General features: G+C 39.9%; 1 pseudogene across 1 annotated transcript in view; it reads right to left on the bottom strand.

The window, feature by feature from the left end:
- The window catches only part of LOC146833567 (cytochrome P450 2D15-like), a 450,055-nt pseudogene that overhangs the window by 166,469 nt on the left and 267,168 nt on the right, over window positions 1-16,418 (bottom strand). The window contains exon 7 of the transcript XR_014960252.1: window positions 6,215-6,402. The product of XR_014960252.1 is annotated as a cytochrome P450 2D15-like (transcript). The remainder of the gene's footprint in view (window positions 1-6,214; window positions 6,403-16,418) is intronic.

Raw genomic sequence — 16,418 nt, 5'->3', positions numbered from 1 at the left:
GGTCATGCATGCCGGTAGGCTGGCCACAGTGCCTGGTGTGTGGTCAGGCCCTGTGGCCAATTTTCCACATGCAGCCAACCCCTGTAGTAAGGTGTTGACCACAAGGCCTGGCCTTTGGCCGTGAGCATCGGGCGGTTGGCCACAGTCTGGCCCTGGGGACCCAAAGGACCTTTTTGTAAAGAGGAGGTTGGCCATGTGGCCCCTCTACCTGGACCTATTATGGCCCTGGGGACCCCATCCCCCAGGGCCATATTCATTCTAAAGGAGAGGTGGCCATGTGGCCCCCCTCCCCTAACCTCCTTTGGCCCTGGGGACCCCATCTCCATGGGCCAATATTAAAATGAAAGGGGAGGGGTCCATGTGGCATGATTTATTGGAAACAGTCTAAAAATGTCACATATGTTCTCACTCAAGTTACCTTTTTTGTCTTTTGCAGTTAGGAGAAAAGGGGAACTCACTGACTTCGATAACTGGAAGGTAGGAAAAACATTGTTCTTTTTTTTCTATCTCGTATTTAAGTTTTTTTATATTACGCTGTGTTTGGCCCTTCACCCTCCTTGCACTTCTCTATTTATGTTTTGGTCGCTCCAAGAGAAACTGTCTTAACACTGCCCGCTCCAGAGGGGACTTTGATATATGTGGACTCTCATCTTTCTTCCTACTCTGTATATGATCTATATTTGAGATTGATCCATAATCCTGCACATGTGACCTCTGCATCTTATTGATTTGTAAGCCTGGGCAGAGTTTGCGGAGTTCTGCGGAACTCCACCATGCTACACTGAACTCCACAAGCGGCGGAGTTTCTTTAGATAAATGCCATTCGCGATGAATTTCAGTGCCAGGTGCTTGTCTGCACTGTGCACAGTGCAAGTGGGTGCTGCTTAATTTCTGACACTTGAGTTGATTTTTGCTTGAGCGGCAGTTTTCTCAATGCGAACAGATGGTTTCTCATCAAGAGCGGTCGAGAGCATATGCGACCACTCGCAATGAAAAATCTGACCGCCCGCTTTGAGAAATCTCGCCGGGAGGTTGATTTTCCACACTTGCGCTCGCCAACTTGATGTTGACAATCGCGAATGAGAAAACATCTCACCGGGAGGTGGATTTTCATCACTCGTGCTCGCCAACTTGACGTTGATGAACACGAGTGAGGGAAAAGACTGCTCCGCTACGTGGAGGGGATGTTTTTCAGAGCTCCACTTAATGTGGAGTGCAGAAAACGCATCAAACTCCACGAGCGGACCAGAGCTCACCATCCAGACTTATTGATTTGTCCTCTAGTTTTCAATTTACAATCATATGTGGTCCATCAGACACTATGCCAATGCACTGTTGCTGCTGTCTTGGCCCCTCCACACTCACCAGCTCATTGGATCTCCAAATATGAACTCTGTGTTGTTCTCCGTATTATTTCTCTAGACCTATTCTAAGAGTCCCACAAACTTTAATTTACCATGCTTACTTTCACTCTTCAGCTATGACTTCTGAATATCTTTTGCAGCTTCAGCTACACTGCTCACCTATTTGCAAACTGTGTTTCCTCATTCTTTTTCTGCCCCCGCTTCATCCTGTTGTCATCATCATATAGATGATCCATTTCTTCAGAACAATTTAAGAATATATACCGGGCAGCACTAGGCATATTCATGTAGACATTAATCTTTGATCTATTCTCTCAGTTATAAACTGGAGTGACAACAACTTGATTACATGCCGTTCGGACCTTAAAACTAGTCTCAATCACACAGAGTCAAACAACCACTTTAACATTTTCTGCTATAGTTTTCTCTATGCAAGGTGAACCATTGCACTCCTCTCAAAGTTGATAGTGTATTTAATTTGGTGCTAATCAACTCCATAGTCCAAGATCTTTCAACCAATGGCTTGTTGTCTTTCTCAGGATGGAAGAGGCCAATGGTTGATGGCAACACATTTTGTATGGAATACTTCAATGCATAGATTAACTAAAAAGGAAGCAAAAGTGCTCAGACTCGACCTGTGCTACTGTCCTACACAACTTTACAACTACTTAAACACAAGTGTTGATGGGTTTAAGTTCATCAGAAAACTGAAACTTTCCAAATATAATAAAACAAACTGCCATTCGGGGAAATCATCATCCTCACCCTTAGCAATACAAAAAATTTAACAAACGTGGAGAGACGGAAATAATAAGATGACACGGTTCATAATACCAGCAAATGAGATGAGAAGAAAATTCTTGAAAATCAGATGAGAATCACCTTCCTGAATAAGTAATGTTAAGAAATGACTGTGTAAGCTAAGCCAAGAAAGAATCAGGAACAAGATCAAAGAAGGGCCACTATAGCTTTAAGGCAGAGAAATGTCCTAGAGTCACAAACACAGGATTTTACTATAGTAATTAAGCCATCACATAAAGCCCGTAAAGTGATCCAGAATGTTTCTATGCATATAGAGGAAGTACATTGCCTCACAAGTGACATACAACATTATCAAGTTCTAGATCAGAAAACCAAGAATATCATGATATGCTTAGTAAGTCAGCAAATGATGACGTAATTGAAGATGAGGCACTATTGTATGTGAAAGGAGACAACTCTAAGACTCCCACTATCTATTTCATTACAGAAAATATCAGGTAGCTCAATAGTTAGTTCTAAAAGATGTGTATTAGAGAAAGCTTCTGGTTACATTAATCATATTACAGCTCCATTCATGACTCCACTCCCATCCAATCTCAAAGACAGTATATCTTTTCTGGCCAAAATACAAGAAATCAACTCAGAACCTGATTTCTTAATAATAACTATTGATGTTTGCTCCAATGACACCAGCACGCATCACTGAGATAGCACTACTGTATGCAAATACCTCCTGCAAACAACATGGATACATCTGAAACAACATACATATGTGTTTATTGAAATACTACAATATTGTTTAACACATAACTATTTTATTTTTGGATATACCGTTTACAATCAGTTAAGAGGAGCAGCCATGTTTCAACATCACCCACATGAATATATTAATAGGTTGGTGGTGGGTCATTTACACACAACTCTTTGCAGCTGACGAGATAGAATCCATATATCACACATAGCGAGCAACATCTATGGGAGACATGTTGATACACAGCCACTTGCCCAATGTTACCCAGAAGTATAATGGAATGAGATCAACTTACCATTGGACAATCACTGTAAATCAGGCAAAAGTGCAATTGACATAAATTTATAAAGGAAAATTAGAAAAATATATTGCATGTACAATTGATTTTACATTCTATGTGTGTGTTGGAATGACCATGCAAGATAATATATGTAGCCAGTAATACATTTCAGCTTAAGAAGCCCATTTAAAACACTCAATGACCATAAGAAACTAGGGGGCATATTTGCAAGGAAACTGTTGGAGCGCAGCATTAAGACAAGATTGCTAACGCCGGCATCGACAGTTTCCAAACGCAGGGATGCACGGTATTTACAAGAATGTGGTGCACCCCTGTGTTTCCCCTAGAGCTGAATGTAGCTGCCTTGTGTCAATGCAGGCACCCTTGCACCATAGTGCAAGGGAACCTGCTTTGCGAGGAATGATTTTTTATGTGCAGGAATGGGTCCCTTCCTGCACATAAACAATCAGTAATGGCGATTTCTAACTTCTGTGTGTACTGCTTTACGCAGCACACATAGAAGTTGCAACTTGTCATTTTTTATGATTGTTCGCTGCCTTGTAAATAAGGTCAAAGGGCTTCTTGCCACCAGAACGTCACAAAAAGTGATGTTCTGATGGCGATAAGCCCTTGTAAATATGCCCCTAGGATGCTATGCGTTCTGTGTCCAGACTCTTTAAGAAAACTACCATAGTGACAAATTGTTTGCAATGGATATAGTTCTGAAATCAGTTAAAAATGTTAAAAAAGGGATCAAGTAGAAAAAAAAACTTGAGTCGTACTATTTCATAAATTTCGACAGCTGATACCCTAGATGATTTAACAGATATGAGGATTTATTTTGTGCACTTAAATTAAAAAACTTTTCTTGAGTCCAGCGATGAATACAGTGTGCTTTAAAAATTATTACATGCATTCATATAGATTTGCTAATCAAATTTGAGAACTGACAATGAGATTAAGTAATCAAATTGAAAAGCATAAAAATCCTATGTTATTTATCTTAATTGATGGCATAGATTAGTTTACTTTAGTGTGATAAATTGATACGTTGATTGTGTACTAAACAACTGAAACTGAAACTGTCAACATTACGTTGCAATATAAGTGGCACAAACGTTATCCTACAGTAAAGGTATTTCCATATACATATGTAACAGAATACGCTGTCTTTTCCACTACAATGACTTTGTTGGTATACTTCTATGTCAGCCCTATGAACCATTAAAATGAAAATATGCATGAGCTGAGAAAGTAGCACTTCCTATCTTGAGAAAGATCCCACAACAGGGGCTGAAAGGTGTGGACTGGGTTAGCTGCTTAGCAACTGATTGCATACGTTTTTAACTATGAATGGAGTTAAAGTGTGCTCTTTATGTGGGGAGAACTTCAGGAAAAAATAATTCTATGACAATATAAGATGAGAGTACTGCAGGAATGAATTAGCACATTGTGAAACTCTTTGAATCAAATGCATTCAAACATTGAGTTTTCAGGTTCTCAAATAATACAGAAAAATGTTTGCTTTCTTTGGCCGCTACAAATGGAATGAAAGAAAGACTGAGGGGATTATAGAGAAAGTATACCATAGGCCCTTAGTAAAAGGGAAAGAAACATTAGGGTTCAAGCACTTTTTTCTCATGTCAGACATGAAGAAACAAATGTTCAGAATAAAACTGGAAAAGTGTGTTTCGGAATAGTGTTGAAGAATAGCTATTTCATTTTCCCCAAACTTTCTATGTTGTAAATGTTAATAGATTTATTACTGAGCAGCGTGTGATTGAACTCTGAAAAGCAATGGATTTAGTACTAATCATGTATGTTACAAAGTGAAAAATATTGAATAAGATTAAAGTTTAAGTTAAAAGAAATCTAATACATTGAATTAATTAGAAATATAAGGATAATATTTCATGAAAAAGCAAATAAGAGGGATAGAAGATTCTGAAGTTTTTTATGTGAGTTTTTTCACTAAAAGGTGTGAAGTCCATTTGTAATGTAATTAAGGCATTAGTAAGAACGTCATATTATCAGATCAGGTGTGTAGGTCTTATGAATTATAGACCCTTGAACTGTATAAAACGATTTTTTTAAATGGAGATTTAAGATGCCGGGTGCAACAGTTGTAGAAAGTAATGGTGCATTCAGTGGAAGATTTTCTACATATAGAGGTATTGGTCAAGATGGATGTTTCTCCACCAAAACAACTGCCTCTGTTATGGGAGGAGTTACTTTGAAAGGGAAACCTTAACCCCTTGCTGTGGATACAGGACATGTACCTCAGGTTTCTGGTACATTGTGAAAGCCCACATATATTGCTTCATACATGCTAAGGCAGTTTTGCAAATCTTTTATGTTAAAACCCACCACAATTCCACAATGGTCTCCATCAGTTCTAGCTCTATTAGTGGTAGCGAATCTGCCTTTATATATATATCACAACTCTACCGGCACCATCTATGGCACTGTTAGCATTGAACACAGGTGAACTGGATGACAGCAACGTTTTGAGTTGGTGTCTGTCTTCGGGACGTCCAGAATATGGTGGCTAATGTACTTGATGGAGGATGCACCATTTTATGGTGGAAGAATACTCTGCTCCATCAGGGCTCACGTACTTTAGAGAGACACAAACATCCTCCAAATGCTCTTCCATATCCAAAGATGGTTCTTTGGGTTCATGTTGGGCTACTGATCTAGTATTTAGAGAGGATCACTTCTTAGCATTGTCTAAAGCATCTATAGGTCCAGACATGAGCAATTGTAGAAGATGGGGTAAGACAGAAGTAGGAAATTCTCATTCCAATTTGGGTTTAAACAGAGAAGGGTTAAAATATAATGGCATTGTGTAGCTAGGTGGTTTTAAGCGGGGGCACACACAATCATTTGATAGTGGTGTTGGCAGATTTTTTTTGTATCCTGCTAATGAGCAACACTGGCTATCTTTGTCTTTTAAACTACCATTAAAATGCATGACTGTCCATAGGTGGGGCTCTCTGAAGAGCACTGAACTTTCTTAAGAGGAGTTTGTAGGTATTAATTTATCACAGGAATTACCTTTGGTATGAAGAAGCCATCTACCTCTGTGTCCCTTGATGACATGTGAGGTGCAGAGAGGGGAAGAATATCGGCATAGCGTTGAATTTCATGGATCACAGCATTAGTGTAGGGCATGTTGGCCCGGTCGTCCATCGTAGGGTTCCTCTCTCTTCCGATAACCCGATCAATTTCTTCCTGGACTTTACCTTGACACGAAGAGAGCAGCAAGTGAAACAGGTGTCAACTTTAGTTGTTTTTTGTAAGGCATTATAAGTGAACACAGTGACTTGAAACTGAGAAATCTGGACAGCATTTCATTTGCATGTTACATTTGAAATATAATTCACACTGAATATTTTAGGTGTTAGGTGTAGCCCATCTGATAGTAGCCAACACCCTGATATGGCAAGGCATACAGTAGTGAGCTTTAGCTCTTGCTGGTCAATGTGTGCATGTACATAAGGAAAGGCTGGAGTACAACTGGCGACATTCTACAGAGAGTGCATTTGATTGTGCTATGTTTCTTATTAAGGACTAGCTGCTCAAAGGAGGGAGGCTCCTGGTAGAAGTTAGTAGTGGAAAACAAATGCTGAGGAGTTTGTGTGCAACTGATATAGAAACAAAGCACTGTAAGATAGTCCTGCTTCAGAACAATACATATCGCCATTGGCAAAAGAGAATGCATAATCGTGCTGATTGCAGGGGTTGCAGAAAACTCCAGCAGTGATTTTGTGCCCACTGCAGGCTCCCTCCTCTGAGTTGGGAGTTAGCCAGCAGGTGGGTGATAGAGGACAGTCCTGCAGTAAGAAGAACAAGGAAAGGATGCTATTTGGAAATACAAAAAGCCCCCCGAAAGAAGATCATGGATCCCTTAAGAAAAGTAAAGACTTTTTTGTTGGGTGGACAAGAAGAAGAGAGAGTTATGGGCTCTCTTTTGGAAGTAAACAAAATAGTGAGACAAGCAGGGAAATGTTTTATAAATACACATGCCTGCTAGAAAGCACCTACACTTATCTTTTAAAAGAACATGCAATTATTATGCCATCTTTAGGCAGCAATATGTTTTCTTTTTCAATTTTTTCTATTTTTGTAGCATATGCTAGCAATAAAAAGAATACCATGGAACTAAGAGCAAAGAATTGATTTTAGAGAGATTAAAATGCCTTGTATTAAATCTTTGGTGTGGTCAGAGGGATTTTAGCACACATTTCTGTGAGAAATTAGGTTGTTGTTTGAAGGGAGAGGGAGTGACCCCTATTCAAGCAACAGCCACAATCCCCATCAGGTTGAACTGTAAAATTCACTAAATTAACCTGTGATTAACCCTCTGGTAGCTTGGCACAAAAGCAGTCAGGCTTAACTTAGAGGCTATGTGTAAAGTATGTATGCTGCACTTAAACAGCAATAAAGTGAGAACACAAAACAAGAAAACTTACACAACAATTTAGAAAAATAGTAAATATTTTAATAAATTATTTGACACCAAAAGAACAAAAATCCAATCAGTGGAACAAGATATATGCAATTTCAAAGTTTTAGGTAAAAACAGTGCCTAGAGGTTCAAAGCGCCAACTGTGATTATCTGGTTGCGCCAGACCAGGACAAAGTCACAAGTTTTGGACAACCGCAATCGAGCATGGGCCAGACACAGGGACCAAGTTAGGTCCACTTGACAAAAGTACTTTAAATTCTGGTTGTGGAGCGATACAAAGTCCTGTGTTGAGGATGCGTCATGTAGCAGAGATGATACAAGGTCATTGTGTGTCACTCAGTGGCACTTCAGGGGGAGCAGCAGTGGCGGTGAGAGGGCAGTGCGTGGAAATGTATCAGAAATGCATTATACAGTGGTTCCCATGCAGTGTTTTGGCAGGCGATGCGTCACACTATGTTGGTTCTTCTGAAACCACAAATGGGTTGCTAGAGCACCTTCAGGCCCAATTCCAAGGGTCCAGGACTGGGGTGGCACCACTTGAGGGGGACAGGACTCACAGCAGGCAGAGTCTAGGTGCTTGATTCAAGATTATTGGAGCCTGTTATGTTCATGAGGATCTGATCCGGAGGCTAGCCAACTGGCCCTTGAAGTCACTCTGGTAGTTCTGGGTTCAAGACACAGGTCCAGCCTTTCACTCAGGTAGCAGGGCAACATAGTAGCAGTTATTTTTGTGGAGCAGTGCAACAGTCCTTCGGAGCCTTCCACATGTCCAGTGGTGTGCTGAAGAGTGGGTCTGAGGGTAACCTTTTTTTATACATGATGCCTTTTATGAAGTAGGAGGTGATTCTTAAGAATTCCCTTTGAAGTGCTTGAACTTTCCTGTCTCCCTGGCCCTGGGCCAAAGCTGCCTACATGAACAATGTAGGGGTGGGAAATGCTTTATGTGACGGAAGAGCACAGCCTATTCAGTTGCAAATGGGGTTGTGCCCAGCTCTGTCCGATCCTGTCAGTATATGGCCATCCAGGAATATCTAATCCCTCTATTGTGTGACTGTCTTGGAGGAATAAAGTATAACTGCCAACCACACCCAGGCATGTGACCCAGGAGAAGCTGCAGGCTTCAAATAGTTTAGGGCAGGAAAATGCCACCGTTCTAAAAGTGATAAACATGAAGCAAAATGATAGAATGCACTCCTGTTTTTGAATTTGAAGTTTCTTTTTACTCACTCCTAGTTGTGCTGGGGCGTGCGATCTGAACTTGGTCTGTCCCAAAGTCCACTAATGTACGTTACGAATTATGTGGCAGATGTTCTCGTGCCACTCACTCACACTGCCCAGAACAAGAACTTTGCTATTCACAATAAACCGAAAGTTCGTCATGTAATCCATGTATAAACCAAATGTATTCATCCATTGTAATCCGAAAATCCATGTCTTATTTTTCATTCACTTCAGAGGTAGTGATAATTCACATTATTTTCAAATGCCAAAAACATGCCCATCCAGGCCTTATTAGAAGCACGTGAGAATTAACTATTCGTTCTGGGTTAGCCCATCCTTTTGAACCCAATGCATTACGGGCTGTATAGTGCTTTGTCGGGGGTAACTGGAATGATAAATTAAACAGAGCTATTCGACTGTCCTGTTCTTCTAATAGTGAATCACATTAATCAAAAACATACCATTAATAAAGGAATTGCCATACTGTTTGCTGTGCCACTTATTAAAATAACTTTTAACAGATTGTGACAAAATAATATTTAACCGATCATGGCATAATACTAATACGAAAACATCCCTCCCTGCACCAAACTCTCCGGTATCTGAAAACATCTGACTATCAAATTGTACCAAAATAACAATAATACCCTCTTTCTTCTCACACTCGTAACTCGTGCCTTCTACCAATATCTTCACTCCATAACCAGCAGCTTAAACCAATGAATCACTACCTTTAGGGCCGTAAGAAACAACGCCATTGCCTCCTCCACATTAGTTCCATCTGCCATTACCACTTCCTTCTTCACCTTCGAAATCTTGTTTGCTATTCATCACGTGAACATCATTTATAACCAAATACCACGGAAGTGTGCTCCTGGCCTCGTGACCCAATCACCCAATGCCGGTTCCATCATTAAACTTAAGGGAACACTCACCCCGTGTCGCTAGTTAATGGACTCCCTATTCAACTGGTGCATACAAATTATACCCGCCCACAATTACAATGCTCACCCCGTCATCATCTCCCATCCATAATGTACAAACTGAAAAATGCAATACATCAAAAAAGCATAAATAAACCAAAAATAAAATAAGAGGTCACCTCATCTTTGAACTGTGCCATTAACTGATAATGTGCATAACTCTCAAATTCATGAATTATCAACTTATAAGTCCTTTGCAAAAAATATGCAGTTCCACAGGTACAGTTCAATCTTACCTGACTTCATTCCATGAAACCGATGTATTGCTGCTTGCCTCCGAAGTGTGGGTTCTCATCTTTTAAGAAGCTCTCTTCAGATAATAATACTACACACTACACACACATACTCACATATACAACTATGTTTGAACTGTGCATTTTTCTTTCTTTCTCTTTATATTGACCAGACGTACTTTTTTGTAAGTTTTATGATAAATAGTGATAGAGCGCCATGTGATTCTGAGATTTGTAGGGGTGCATCATATTCACCGTTAGTCGGCACCCGCATATAATCGATGTATGTCTAGAAGCGTCATAGAAATGTATTTGCTATAACCATTTAACATAGAAGTGTTAGACATGTAATAACGTTTTGTGAAGTTTAATGTTGCAAGTTATCGTGAATGTATTTGGAATAATGTAGATGACTAGGTTTCACAATCAATGTAATGGATTAAATGTGTGCCACGTTAGAATTAAAAAGTAGGTTGCTTATTTACGGAATGATTATGTTGAATTAATGCTTAGAATGTGGTTTCATAATGTGTTTAATTTTGTAAGGCCTAACTGCATATGTAGAAGAGAAGGCCTGTTCATTTCTTATTTTAGCTATATTTTACAGGCTGACAGGGATTTCTTGGTTAAGGCTTGAATTGCCGTGAAATGTAAAACTTCAAGATGCGAAGAGCTTTCCTTTTCGTTCCCATGTTTCTGTTGCAGGTGCAAGGACATTTAGCTCATTAGTGAGAATAAGTCTTTGTTTTAGGAGTTGAGATACGGTGAGAAGCCTACAGGGGAGTGCATTGGAATGTGCAACTGTAACTCTTAGTATGGAAGGTGCCTGGGACCCAAGGTCAAGCTAACGGACGATGGAAGATGGACAGCTCTGTATGGAAAATCACCGGAGGAAGACCTGGCTGAAGAGGTGTGCCGAAGGGCGTGTTCTGCGATTTTGGGGTTTTGTATTAGGGACAATGTCCCGTGGGTTGAGCAGATGAGGTTTAGGCGGGAATCTAGAAGGAGCATCAAAGATCGAGCTCTCACTAAGTGAAGACTTCTTAGGAAAATTCACTCCTGACACATTTACATGATTCTCTGGTTTGGGAGGGAATGTAAGTAGGGATGCCACTTTAGAATAGAGTAGGGACAGAAATGTTTTGACTAATGATTCCAAAAATTGATATCAGTATAACGATTCTTTATTTGATGCTTTTAGAATCTGTAATTCTTTTTATTTTCAGTCGAATGCGAATTCTTCGTAGGCTAGCTTTTGTATTAGTGCCCATTTATCTTTTGTGCCTTGTATTGAGGTGCCTTTATGTTCAGATGTTTTTGCTCATAATAAAATCTCGGAAATTTTAGATCCTGAGTCCTCCATCCTTTAATGATGTCAACTTGCGGTAGTTATATTCTGATAATTGTGTTTACTCCCTCTACGCTAATTGGCAAGTAAAAAGATCCTGGCGACCTGAGAGGGTTCTTGCAGATAATTGGTTAGACAAGAATCCGGCCCTATCGATAGGGAGTAATACGCATCTGGTTTAGCCTCTCCCATTAGATCCTCTCGTGTAAATGTGAAGTGTATTAATACTCTGTTTCAACTGTGATACTCAGGTATTACATTTTTAATCCATTTAATGATAATTTAAATAATGAAAAAATAAATATTGCAAATTATTTTGAAACTATCACAATAAAGTTTTAGGAGTGGGGTGCTAGTGATATAGGGGTAATGGATGGGGAAGTGTATTAATACTAATGCATCAATTGTGCTACTCGAGTATTAGGTGTGCAATCCATTTAATATTAATCTAAATAATTTTAAAAGTAATATTTTAAATTGTTTAAAAATATAAAAATAAAGTTTTAGAAGCGGGATGCTAGGGATGTAGGCTTCTTGGGTGGGGAAATTAATTAATACACAGATATCAACTGTGATCCTTGAGTATTAAATTGTAAACAGTTTAATAATAACGTAAATAATTGTAAAATTTTGTTGCAAATTATTTTAAAAATATCCCAATAAAGATTAGGAGAGGGATGCGAGGGGTATCCCTATCCTAATGGGTGCAGAAGTGTATCAATAGTCAGACATCAACTGAGATACAGGAGTAATAATTAAAAAAAATTACTGTAACATATTTATTGCAAGATTCCAATGTCGGACAGTCCGACATCGTTTGGGAACTGGAACGGAACGACCTCCTGTCGTCGGTTCCAGCCCATTAATTAGGATGCAATTGAACACTGTTTGGTTGCACTCCTATTCTTTACAATGGGAGCAGGCATCCCGAACGGAATGCATGCTCTCATTGTAAAGAGCAGAGGTGCAGTTCATCCTTGCACCCCGTGGAAGGCACCTCAAAGTGCCTGGCACCAGGTAAAGGGATCAACAGGGGGGCACCATAGGTGGCCTCTAGGCCACTATCTGGAGGCTTTGCACCCATGGGGGTCCTGCTGGGGGCCCCAAAAGTGGAATTCTCACAGCCTTTCTGTGTCGGAAAGGCTGGCACAGAAAGGCTGTGGGAATCCTGCATCGTAATCCCTCGGCTGGAAAGAGCCGCCCGAGGAATTGATGGAGGGTTTCCGAATGGCAGCCGGGCTCTCCGAGCACGTCGTGAGCCATTCAAAAATCCAGTTTGGATTCCTTTCCGACTGACCCCATCAAAATGGGTTGGTCGGAAACGAATCCGAACAGCCGATTCCGATGTGGTCGGACGGCTCCGATCGATGGTCAGGGCTGTTTCCGACCTCATCAGAATTGGCCCATTAGAGTTAAAGATTGTTAACATAAAAGTAAAAAACACATGTAGAATGTGAAAAAAATATATATATATATCTGTGTGGGGAGAGAGGAAGCAGTATCACTGCGTGAAGGGGCACGCAAGTGGACTCACCATCACACTCCCCTAAACAGTAGCCGCAGTGGATTTGACCACTATGGCCAACAGGATTGGGGCACCACTGGGTGCACAAGTGCCTTATTACTTAAGGGGCACTAGCAGCTGGAGTCATAGACCGATGTAGAGCAGTGTTTAGGGCAGTGCACAGAGTAAACTCACAGAGAAAGAGGAGCCTAGAGCGTAATCCAATAAAAGTGGATACCTGAACTTTCATATAGGCTCCCAGATGTAACATCTCACATATGTTAGCCCGCGTCTGCCTGAGCATTTCAAGAACTGGAGATCTTACCTCTATGTGCAAGTTTGTATGAATAAACGCCACTTTCATCCCGCCTGAATACGTATCAGACCCATTCTTCTGGTGAGTGGGGTTGGACTCGATTAATAAAACGGTTTCAATACGTTTATTTCGAGTTTAAAAAACATACGTTTATTTGTAAAAAGATTATTATTATAATCTTTACATTTTTATTAAAAATATATAAAAATGTATTACAATTTTTTTTGGGGGGGGGAAATATTAAACATATTTTAACTCTTGGATAAATATATATATCTACAAAAGTAAAACATTTTCCCATGGTTATCCATTGACTTCAAAGGAAGAAATTGTCATTTTTTAGTTTTTCTTTGTCTAACTTCACGTAAACGGTACATCATTGGTTTTCATAGTCGGTGGAGCGTTGTGGTCAAGATCGGAAGCAAGGAGGAACTGAGGTCAGATAAGAACAGCCTAATTAACTTTTATTAAGATATTGGTGTCTACATTTATTGTAAGGAGAGATGGAGGGAGGTAGATAGATGTTCTGCATAAAAGAAATATGTGTTATCATCATGATGGTTGTGTTTTTTCAGCACAGGTTTAAAAAGAGTGTTCATGTCTAAACCCTTTTTAAACCTATTTTAGTTAAAAGGAACATTTACATTTCTTTGTGTTTTTATCAGTCTTCCATTTTGGAAGAGGAAGATAGCGCCTTTGAAGAAAAAATTCAGGATTTTTGTATTAATTTCCTATTTCTCTATTTATTTTATTTTGGGAAATGCAAATGTTTGTACATTTATAAAAAATATATATTTTTTTTGCTTTTTGGATTACCTTTTCCGTTGGTTGTCGAAGAATAGAACGTGGATAATAGAATTTTTTTTCTCCCCAATTTTCTTTTTTTTACCGTTTTAAATAGTGCGAACTTGACCCGAATCGGGTATCAGAGTGCTTTACATAGCACCAGTTGCATTACATGAGGACACATTCATTTTTGTTAGGCACAGGGAGATTAAGTATATCGGATGTGTGCGCCATTATCTTCCTGTCCTTAAAACCCTTTCTTTGTGGTATTTACAGGGAGATTAAGTGATTTGCCCAGAATCACAGGATGTTCACTGTCATTGCCGAGACTCGAACCCAGTTCCCCAATTTGAGGTTGACCGCCCTAGCCGTTAGGCCAACTCATCTCCACTCTACCCCCCTTGTGTTCATCTGTTTGGATTGTTGGACTATTTGAGACTCTAGGTGAGAGGTTTCATAAAATATCATCAAGAGTTGAAGTAACTACAAATAGGGACTAAGATATTTTTTTCATTTTCCCAAAAATAATTTGAAAGAATGCCAAATAATTTGTTTATATGGTCACAAAAGGAGAGCCATTTTAGAGAGTATTAGTTGATGGTAGTAGGGTAAAATGTATGCAATATTGTTGAAGGAGTCTGAAGCTCCCATTAATCGAAATTTATGAATATATGTCAATATCTTTCAGATATCTCTTTTTTCAAAATTTCCAGGAAATGATACAGGTGGTGATGAGTTTTTCCTATTGAGTTGTTGAATTAATTATGTCAACCTTCTATGGCATTATTAGGGCCCAATTACGTTGCGTTTTTGAAATTATTCAGGCCAAATCGGTTTGGGAATGGTTTCCGACCGACTCTGATCGGGAGAATCCGACCAACTGATTACGATGCATCTGGATGCTTCCAGATACGATTCGGTCGGACTCCCTTTGACTTCATTGGGAGCCTATGCTCCCATTGAAGAAAGGGGTCCCTGGGGAAAATCGGGCACCCTGTGGCACAGTGCATGGCTGGTAAGGGGGGATCCATGGGTACTCCCACAGGCCTGATTGGGAAGGCTCCGGGTAATGTGGGGCCCGCTACAAGCCCCCAAAGTCGGATTCCGACTGCCGATTTGAGTCGGACGGCACTATTTGGGAAGGCTGTCCAAATCCAGCATCGTAATTGTTCCTTCAAAAATGCGGCTCGTAGAGACGTACAAGTCTGCTCTGTACGGCTCAGTCATTATAAATTCGTAATCAGTCGGTCAGAAACCTTTCCGATTCGGTCAGAAAGACACGTTCCCGATCCGATTCGGACAGAGCAAATGCCGTTAGGAGGCTTTTCAAAACGCATCGCAATCAGCCCCTTAGTTTATTCACCTCCTTCTAAGCAGATTGTATAACAGTTCCACTACTTAATAGGAAAACTTGTTTTCCATCTTGACTCGACCTGCTTAGATGGCCAATCCATTTATCTTAGAAGTGATTTAGAAGTGGAACCAATTTTTCCTTGTTTTGTGATAAATATTCTGATTGTATATTTGAAGTGTAGAAGTCATCCACACAACTCAGGAGGTAAAATGCACAATTCTGTTAGTGTTTTTTTTAGTTCATATTGCAGTTTATTTTTCAACATCTAATCCTCAGCTAAGGATGATTTTTGAATTTTTCACCACTATGGCTGGGAAAAGTGAAAGAAACATCCCTGAATTTGTGTGTTAGGATATATTTCAGTAATATGTAATTCAAAGTCTATTATTGTTTTCCTAGGACTTTTCGTTACTGTTTTGGATTTTACAACTGTTAAACATTCAGCAAACCATAAACTAATGGTATGTTATTAATATTAATGTTTGCATGAATTGTATAAATGTGGGTGAATGGGTTGATTTAAAAAAGTTCTATCCATCATCCAAATCTCACTATTCTTCAGGCTTACTGTATTATGTACTGCACTTAAGATTAGTATTCGGTTTAAAGGGTTCTCGTTATCATGGAGTATAAAAGGTCCGCTAGAAAAAGAAACATTGTGCTCTGGGGAAATGTTAATGTCAGAATAGGTCTGAGGAGTTACTCTTTGGGGATCACTTGCCTCTTTTTGTGTTTATACTATTCTTATTATACTTGGGAATGTGGCCATACTGCTGGAAACATGCATGGGGATGTTCTGGGATTCCTCTGTCAGAAGTGAGCCACAGGGTTCAATGAAGGTAGCCACAAGTGTCTTTATTTGTTAAATACTTTCCCTAACTTCACTCTCCATTGCAGCGGTAGAGTGGTTATGGTCTATGGTTCTCACTACTGTGAGGTCGATTCAGATTCCGGCCGCAAAACGAAACAACCGACACGGACCCGGACCGAATACCGACCAACAAGGACCAGCGCCGTACGACCCGTGTAGTACGATGCAACGCGA

The sequence above is a fragment of the Triturus cristatus genome, chromosome 4_2 (genome assembly GCF_964204655.1).
Source record: "Triturus cristatus chromosome 4_2, aTriCri1.1, whole genome shotgun sequence".
NCBI classification, from domain to species: domain Eukaryota; kingdom Metazoa; phylum Chordata; class Amphibia; order Caudata; family Salamandridae; genus Triturus; species Triturus cristatus.
The sequence above is the reverse complement of the archived record's forward strand: the minus strand, read 5'-3'. Positions and strand labels throughout refer to the sequence as shown.